We start from the raw sequence: 10218 nt of genomic DNA on the forward strand, positions 1-10218 counted from the left end.
ACAGCATAATGATACCAAGCCTCACTATCGATGGCATATTTTCTAATCTTTCTAATCTTCAAGCGCATTTTCTCCATCTTGATCTTGTGATCATCGACGACATCGGCAACATGCAACTCCAATTCCATCTTCTCCCCCTCAATTCTTTTCAATTTTTCTTTCAAGTACTCGTTTTCTCTTTCAACTAAATTTAACCTCTCGACAATAGGGTCGGTTGGAATTTCCGGTTCACATACCTCCTATAAAAAATTTCTATGTCAACTTGATGGGCATAATTTGTCATAAACACGAAATGCAACTAGTTTTAAAAGAGAATATATATACCACATCCGAATCATAACAAGGACGAGGGCCGACGGGGACGGATATCAAAACCATGGCACTATATGTATAACAAACAACGTACGGGTAAGATAATTATACGGGTAACTATATATCCAAATCACACAAACATCAATTTTTATATAAAATTTCATGAACAAGAGGCTCACCACAAGGTGGTGCCGGCGACGGGACAGTGTGGGCGATCGACGGCGGTTACGACAGAGATTTAGAAGGCACTAAGTAAACCACACCTACATATGCAAACTAAGTGTTATTTTTGACCTCAAATTGCATATAAATCAAATACTAGCACATATATATATATCCTCCCAAATTACTAAACTCACAAATTAATCACTATATAAAGCATTGCAAGAGCTAATCTAGCAATGAGAGACCTTTGTGATCATTTGAATGGATGGGGGCCTTCAAATCTTGACAAATTTTGGGCAAAATGTGTGATGAGCTCGAGAGGAAGAGGGGAAGAACAGAGAGAGGAGAGGGGAAAGGGGAAGAACAGAGCGAGCTCGGGTGGACGAAGGGTTTATGTAGGACGACCTTTAGTACCAGTTCGTGCCAAGAACCGGTACTAAAGGGGCTGGAGGGGCCCCAGTCTGACAACATCCTGCCACCACTCTCATTAGTACCGGTTCGTGGCACGAACCGGTGCTAAAGGTTCGCCACGAACCGGTACTAATGAAAGCGGCCCGGCTAGCCGTTGGAACCGGCACTAATGTATACATGAGTGCCGGCTCAAATGCAAACCGGCACTAATGTGCTTCACGTTTGACCCTTTTTCTACTAGTGGTAGAGGAGAATTGGGGGAGGAAGTAGAGGAGAGGGAATCAGGCCGCGCGGGGGGTTAGGTGAAAATAGCTTTAACAGTAGCGTGGGGAGGCAAAACTCGCTGCTGCTAAAATCCGTAGTAGTAGCGATGTTCGTAGAAGGGCGCTACTACTATACCTAGCACGTCGAGAACGGTGTGGCAATTATAGTAGTAGCGCATTCTGTTCCTGCCGCGCTACTGCTAAGCGGTTAACAGTAGCGCTGTTCTAGCAGACGCGCTACTACTAAGTAGCTGTAGCGCCTCATTTTAACAAGCGCTACTGGTAACATTCTGTGTATAAGGTTTTCCCTAGTAGTGAACCTAAACCTAAGCATTAGTGTTTATGGTGGCTAGGGGTCGACGGAACCACCAAAACCTAAGCATTAGTGTTTATGGTGGCTAGGGGTCGGCGGAGCCACCTAAACCTAAGCATTAGGGTTTACGGTGCATCGGGGTCGACGGAGCCACCTAAACCTAAGCATTATGGTTTACGGTGGCTAGAGGTCGACGGAGCCACCTAAACCTAACATTTAGAGTTTACGGTGGCTAGGGGTCGACGGAACCACTAAAACCTAAGGATTAGTGTTTATGGTGGCTAGGGGTCGACGGAACCACTAAAACCTAAGGATTAGTGTTTATGGTGGCTAGGGGTCGACGGAACCACTAAAACCTAAGCATTAGTGTTTATGGTGGCTAGGGGTCGACGGAACCACTAAAACCTAAGCATTAGTGTTTATGGTGGCTACGGGTCGACGGAACCACTAAAACCTAAGCATTAGTGTTTATGGTGGCCACGGGTCGACAGAACCACTAAAACCTAAGCATTAATGTTTATGGTGGCTACGGGTCGACGGAACCACTAAAACCTAAGCATTAGTGTTTATGGTGGCTCGGGGTCGACGGAGCCACCTTTTGCTAAGCATTAGGGTTTACGGTGGCTCGGGGTCGATGGAGGCACCTAAACCTAAGCATTAGGGTTTACGGTGGCTCGGGGTCGACGGAGCCACCTAAACCTAAGCATTAGGGTTTACGGTGGCTCAGGGTCGACGGAGCCACCTAAACCTAAGCATAAGGGTTTACGGTGCATCGGGGTCGACGGAGCCACCTAAACCTAAGCATTAGGGTTTACGGTGGCTCGGGGTCGACAGAGCCACCTAAACCTAAGCATTAGGGTTTACGGTGGTTAGGGGTCGACAGAACCACTAAAACCTAAGGATTAGTGTTTATGGTGCATCGGGGTCGACGGAGCCACCTAAACCTAAGCATTAGTGTTTATGGTGGCTACGGGTCGACGGAACCACTAAAACCTAAGCATTAATGTTTATGGTGGCTACGGGTCGACGGAGCCACCTTTTGCTAAGCATTAGGGTTTACGGTGCCTCGGGATCGACATAACCATCAAATAGTCTTCCAATGCTAACATAATCATCTAATATAAAACCTAGTGCATGAGAAATCATAATCTGAAGTCTAGCAAACATAACACAGAATATCTAATCCATCTTCCATGCATGATATATCACCATTTCAAGTCTAGCAAACATAACACACAATAGTAACTGGAGTTCAACATATTATAGGGTACACAACCATTGTTCACAATACATAGTGGAGTTTCGATGCATAGTTCATCCTTTTCTCACAAAAGGATGAAAAGCATATTTACTACATACATACACAGCCATAGTTCATCTTAGAGAAGTTCACATTTAGTAGAGCCATACACTACACAACCATCATGCCCAAAAGGTCAGCATTGCCCACTAGTCTCATATTCTTCACTTCTCTAAGATGGCCTAGATCCCCTTGATCTTCTCCTTCAGCTTCTCCTCTGCCTTCATTATCTCAGCAAACTGAAGCTCTAGCTGCCCCATCTCTTCACCATGCTTTTCCTTTCACTTAAGCAAATCAGCAACCTAAAACTTCAACTCTAGCTTATCTTGGTTGAGCTTCTCCTCAGACTTTGTGATCTCTGCATTCTTCAACTCCAAGTTCATCTTAGCTTCACTAAGCAATTGCTTCTCTGTAATATGCTTCAACTTCAGGTTCTGGATGACTATAGCTTGAGCTCTTGTCAGGTTCAGTAGCACTTCATAATTCTGCTTAAGCTTCTCAGACTCTGCATCTTTCTTTGCCATCTGTGCCTTCATATCAGCCACTAGTTCACTTCTGCATTCATGCTGATATGTAATGGCAGACTGCAGATGTCTGAAATCCACCACCCTCTCCTCCTGGAAGCTCATAAGCTCATGCACATCTTGGACTAGCTTGTCATAGTTGGCCTCCAACTTGTTCTTCTCTTCTGTCAGATGGTGGATAGTGAAAGAACTTTCAAGATTATCATTCACCCTAGCAATCTTGCTATCTTCAACCATTGCCCACAGCTTCAACAATGCATTTTGCATTGTTGGGGGCCACTGTTGATCAACCCATTCAACAAACCCACAATTCCGCCCTTCCTGCAAAAAGAGCAAAAAGATAAAAAATAAACAAGTTAGCTCATACCACAGGTAAATAACTAGTGCAAAGCAATAGCACTGTTTTTCCTTTCTACATTGCTAATAATAGCACCACTAAGCTACACTGGTAATTGAGGTGTACATACCCACTAAATAACAGCATGACAAAGAGTACTCCATGACAAATTACAGCACCACTCACCTACAGATTTGAACTAGATTTTGCTAATCAACTACAAAACAAGAGCAATCTCAAACTGCAAACTTGGTGAACTACCAAACCATATGTAGTACATACATGCTACCTCTTGAGCACTGCGTTGGTTTTCCCCGAAGAGGAAGGGATGATGCAGCAAAGTAGCGTAAGTATTTCCCTCAGTTTTTGAGAACCAAGGTATCAATCCAGTAGGAGGCTACGCGCGAGTCCCTCATACCCGCACAAAACAAATAAATCCTCGCAACCAACGCAAATAGGGGTTGTCAATCCCTATAAGGCCACTTACGAGAGTGAGATCTGATAGATATGATAAGATAATAATTTTGGTATTTTTGTGATAAAGATGCAAAGTAAAATAAAGACAAAGTAAATAGCAAAGGAAATGACTAAGTAGTAGGAGATCAATATGATAAGGATAGACCCGGGGGCCATAGGTTTCACTAGTGGCTTCTCTCAAGAGCATAAGTATTCTATGGTGGGTGAACAAATTACTGTTGAGCAATTGATAGAATTGAGCATAGTTATGAGAATATCTAGGTATGATCATGTATATAGGCATCATGTCCGAGACAAGTAGACTGACTCCTGCCTGCATCTACTACTATTACTCCACTCATCGACCGCTATCCAGCATGCATCTAGAGTATTAAGTTAAAAGTAGAGTAACGCCTTAAGCAAGATGACATGATGCAGAGGGATAGACTCATGCAATATGAAGAAAACCCCATCTTGTTATCCTCGATGGCAACAATACAATACATGCCTTGCTGCCCTTACTGTCACCGGGAAAGGACACCGCAAGATTGAACCCAAAGCTAAGCACTTCTCCCATTGCAAGAAAGATCAATCTAGTAGGCCAAACCAAACTGATAATTCGAAGAGACTTGCAAAGATAACCAATCATACATAAAAGAATTCAGAGAAGATTCAAATATTATTCATAGATAGACTTGATCATAAACCCACAATTCACCGATCTCAACAAACACACCGCAAAAAGAAGATTACATCGAATAGATCTCCACAAGAGAGGGGGATAACATTGTATTGAGATCCAAAAAGAGAGAAGAAGCCATCTAGCTACTAACTATGGACCCGTAGGTCTGAGGTGAACTACTCACACTTCATCGGAGGGGCTATGGTGTTAATGTAGAAGCCCTCCGTGATCGATGCCCCCTCTGGCGGAGCTCCGGAACAGGCCCCAAGATGGGATCTCGTGGATACAGAAAGTTACGGCGGTGGAATTAGGGTTTTGGCTCCGTCTCTGATCGTTTGGGGGTACGTGTATATATATATGAGGAAGGAGTGTGTCGGTGGACCAACAGGGGGCCCACGAGGGTGGAGGGCGCGCCTGGTGGGGGTGGGCGCGCCCCCTACCTCATGACCTCCTGTTTTATTTCTTGACGTAGGGTCCAAGTCTCCCTGGTCTTATTTGTTGAGAAAATCACGTTCCCGAAGGTTTCATTCCGGTTGGACTCCTTTGATAGTCCTCTTCTTTGAAACCCTAAAACAGGCAAAAAACAGCAATTCTGGGCTGGGCCCCCGGTTAATAGGTTAGTCCCAAAAATAATATAAAAGTGGATAATAAAGCCCAATAATGTCCAAAACAGTAGATAATATAGCATGGAGCAATCAAAAATTATAGATACGTTGGAGACGTATCAAGCATCCCCAAGCTTAATTCCTGCTCGTCCTCGAGTAGGTAAATGATAAAAACAGAATTTTTGATGCGGAGTGCTACTTGGCATAATTTTAATGTAATTCTTCTTAATTGTGGTATGAATATTCAGATCCGAAAGATTCAAGACAAAAGTTCATATTGACATAAAAATAATAATACTTCAAGCATACTAACTAAGCAATTATGTCTTCTCAAAATAACATGGCCAAAGAAAGTTCATCCCTACAAAATCATATGGTTTAGTCATGTTTCATTTTCGTCACACAAGAATGCTCTCATCATGCACAAACCCGATAACAAGCCAAGCAATTGTTTCATACTTTAGTAATCTCAAACCTATAAACTTTCACGCAATATATGAGCGCGAGCCATGGACTTAGCACTATAGGTGGAATAGAATATAATGAGGGGGGTTATGTGGAGAAGACAAAAAAGGAGAAAGTCTCACATCAACGAGGCTAATCAATGGGCTATGGAGATGCCCACCGATTGATGTTAATGCAAGGAGTAGGGATTTCCATGCAACGGATGCACTAGAGCTATAAATGTATGAAAGCTCAACAAAAGAAACTAGTGGGTGTGCATCCAACTTGCTTGCTCACGAAGACCCAGGGCACTTGAGGAGGCCCATTGTTGGAATATACAAGCCAAGTTCTATAATGAAAAATTCCCACTAGTATATGAAAGTGACAAAACAAGAGACTCTCTAACATGAAGATTAAGGTGCTACTTTGAAGCACAAGTGTGGCAAAGGATAGTAACATTGCCCCTTCTCTCTTTTTCTCTCATTTTTTTTTCTTTTTTTGGCCTTCTCTTTTTTTATTCCTCACTTGGGACAATGCTCTAGAAAATGATGATCATCACACTTCTATTTATTTACAACTCAATGATTACAACTCGATACTAGAAAAAAAGATGACTCTATATGAATGCCTCCGTCGGTGTACCGGATATGCAATGGACCAAGAGTGACATGTATGAAAGAATTATGAACGGTGGATTTGCCACAAATACTATGTCAACTACATGATCATGCTAAGCAATATGACAATGATGAATGTGTCATGATGAATGGAATGATGGAAAGTTGCATGGCAATATATCTCGGAATGGCTATGGAAATGCCATAATAGGTAGGCGTGGTGGCTGTTTCGAGGAAGATATAAGGAGGTTTATGTGTGAAAGAGCGTATCATATCACGGGGTTTGGATGCACCGGCGAAGTTTGCGCCAACTCTCAATGTGAGAAAGGGCAATGCACGGTACCGAAGAGGCTAGCAAGGATGGAAGGGTGAGAGTGCATATAATCCATGAACTCAACATTAGTCATAAAGAACTCACATACTTATTGCAAAAATCTACAAGTCATCAAAAACCTTGGTACTATGCACATGCTCCTAGGGGGATAGATTGGTAGGAAAAGACCATCGCTCGTCCCTGACCGCCACTCATAAGGAAGACAATCAAATAACACCTCATGTTTCAAATTTGTTGCATAACGTTTACCATACGTGCATGCTACGAGACTTGCAAACTTCAACACAAATATTTCTCAATTTCACAACTACTCAACTAGCATGACTTTGATATTATTACCTCCATATCTCAAAACAATCATCAAGCATCAAACTTCTCTTAGTATTCAAAATACTCTTAAGAAAATTTTACTAACTTTGAATACCTAGCATATTAGGATTTTAAGCAAATTACCATGCTATTAAGACTCTCAAAATAATCTAAGTGAAGCATGAGAGATCAATAGTTTCTATAAAACAAATCCACCACTGTGCTCTAAAAGATATAAGTGAAGCACTAGAGTAAAACTATAGAGCTCAAAAGATATAAGTGAAGCACATAGAGTATTCTATCAAATTCCAAATCATGTATGGCTCTATCAAAAGGTGTGTACAGCAAGGATGATTGTGGTAAACTAACAAGAAAAGACTCAAATCATACAAGACGCTCCAAGCAAAACACATATCATGTGGCGAATAAAAATATAGCTCCAAGTAAAGTTACCGATAGAAGTAGACGAAAGAGGGGATGCCTTCCGGGGCATCCCCAAGCTTTGGCTTTTAGGTGTCCTTAGATTATCTTGGGGGTGCCATGGGCATCCCCAATCTTAGGCTCTTGCCACTCCTTGTTCCATAATCCATCAAATCTTTACCCAAAACTTGAAAACTTCACAACACAAAACTTAAAGTAGAAAATCTCATGAGCTCCGTTAGCGAAAGAAAATAAAAGACCACTTCAAGGTACTGTAATGAACTCATTCTTTATTTATATTGGTGTTATACCTACTGTATTCCAACTTCTCTATGGTTTATAAACTATTTTACTAGCCATAGATTCATCAAAATAAGCAAACAACACATGAAAAACAGAATCTGTCAAAAACAGAACAGTCTGTAGTAATCTGTAGCTAGCGCAAGATCTGGAACCCCAAAAATTCTAAATTAAATTTCTGGACGTGAGGAATTTATCTATTAGTCATATTCAAAAAGAATTAACTAAATAGCACTCCCAAATAAAAATGACAGCAGTTCTCGTGAGCGCTAAAGTTTCTGTTTTTTACAGCAAGTTCAACAAGACTTTCCCCAAGTCTTCCCAACGGTTCTACTTGGCACAAACACTAATTAAACACAAAAAACACAACCAAAACAGAGGCTAGATAAATTATTTATTACTAAACAGGAGAAAAAAGCAAGGAATAAAAATAAAATTGGGTTTCCTCCCAACAAGCGCTATCGTTTAACGCCCCTAGCTAGGCATAACAAGCAAGAATAGATCTAGGTATTGCCATCTTTGGTAGGCAATCCATAAGTGGCTCTCATAATAGATTCATAAGGTAATTTAATTTTATTTCTAGGAAAGTGTTCCATGCCTTTCCTTAATGGAAATTGGAATCTAATATTTCCTTCCTTCATATCAATAATTGCACCAATCGTTCTACGGAAAGGTCTACCAAGAATAATAGACATGAAGGATTGCAATCTATGTCAAGAACAATAAAATCTACGGGCACATAATTCCTATTTGCAACAATAAGAACATCATTAATTCTTCCCATAGGTTTCTTAATACTGGAATCCGCAAGGTGCAAGTTTAGAGAGCAATCATCAAAATCACAGAAACCTAACAAATCACACAAAGTCTTTGGAATCGTGGAAACACTAGCACCCAAATCACATAAAGCATAGTATTCATGATCTTTAATTTTATTTTTAATAGTTGGTTCCCACTCATCATAAAGTTTTCTAGGGATAGAAACTTCCAATTCAAGTTTTTCTTCATCAGATTGCATCAAGGCATCAACGATATGTTTAGTAAACGCTTTATTTTGACTATAAGCATGAGGAGAATTTAGCACGGATTGCAACAAGGAAATACAATCAATCAATCAAAGAGAAATTTTCATAGTTAAATTCCTTGAAATCTATAATAGTGGGTTTATCAACATCTAGGGTTTTAATTTCTTCAATCTCACTTTTATCAAATTTAGCATCAAGATCAACAAATTCCGAATTCTTGAAACGCCTTCTAGGTAAAGGTGGATCATATTCAGTCCCATCATTATCAAGATTCATATTTCAAAACAAAGATTTAATAGGGGACACATCAATAACTTTTAAATCTTCATCTTTATTTTCATAGCAATCCGGTTTAGCGGCCATCTTATTAACTAAGGTAGCCTGCCTATCCAAAATTTCAGCAGTTAATTTCTCAAGATGAGCAATTTGGGATCTTAAACCATCGAATTCTTTAGACATATCATCAAGCTCTTTATTCATAAAATTCATAAAACTTTTTTGTTCTTTAAGCTCATTTCTGAAGAAACTATTATGTTCAAATTGCAAGACCATGAAACTCCTGACATTGTTTTTGATCTCTTCTAATCTTTTAAGATGAAGGTCACCAAATTTAGGTAGAGCCATCGCGACAAGCAAGAAAACTAACACACAAGCAAGCAAAAAGCAAGCGGGCAAAAAGAGGCAAATAGAGAAAGAAAGGGAGGATAGAGAGAGAGAGAGGGGGGCGAATAAAACGGCAAGGGTGAAGTGGGGGAGAGGAAAACGAGAGGCAAATGGCAAATAATGTAATGCGGGGGATAAGGGTATGTGATGGGTACTTGGTATGTTGACTTTTGCGTAGACCTCCCCGGCAACGGCGCTAGAAATCCTTCTTGCTACCTCTTGAGCACTGCGTTGGTTTTCCCCGAAGAGGAAGGGATGATGCAGCAAAGTAGCGTAAGTATTTCCCTCAGTTTTTGAGAACCAAGGTATCAATCCAGTAGGAGGCTACGCGCGAGTCCCTCGTACCTGCACAAAACAAATAAATCCTCGCAACCAACACAAATAGGGGTTGTCAATCCCTATAAGGCCACTTACGAGAGTGAGATCTGATAGATATGATAAGATAATAATTTTGGTATTTTTGTGATAAAGATGCAAAGTAAAATAAAGACAAAGTAAATAGCAAAGGAAATAACTAGACCCGGGGGCCATAGGTTTCACTAGTGGCTTCTCTCAAGAGCATAAGTATTCTACGGTGGGTGAACAAATTACTGTTGAGCAATTGACAGAATTGAGCATAGTTATAAGAATATCTAGGTATGATCATGTATATAGGCATCACGTCCGAGAAAAGTAGACCGACTCCTGCCTGCATCTACTACTATTACTCCACTCATCGACCGCTATCCAGCATGCATC

At 40.8% G+C, this 10218-nt stretch overlaps 1 pseudogene; it reads right to left on the reverse strand.

The window, feature by feature from the left end:
* Positions 1-2928: 2928 nt before the first annotated feature.
* Positions 2929-8463, reverse strand: LOC147983051 (uncharacterized; annotated as a pseudogene).
* Between the last annotated feature and the right edge of the window lie 1755 nt (positions 8464-10218).

This window comes from Triticum urartu, chromosome 2A (assembly GCF_056163025.1).
Source record: "Triticum urartu cultivar PI428250 chromosome 2A, HENAU_Tu73, whole genome shotgun sequence".
In the NCBI taxonomy this organism is placed as follows: Eukaryota; Viridiplantae; Streptophyta; class Magnoliopsida; order Poales; family Poaceae; genus Triticum; species Triticum urartu.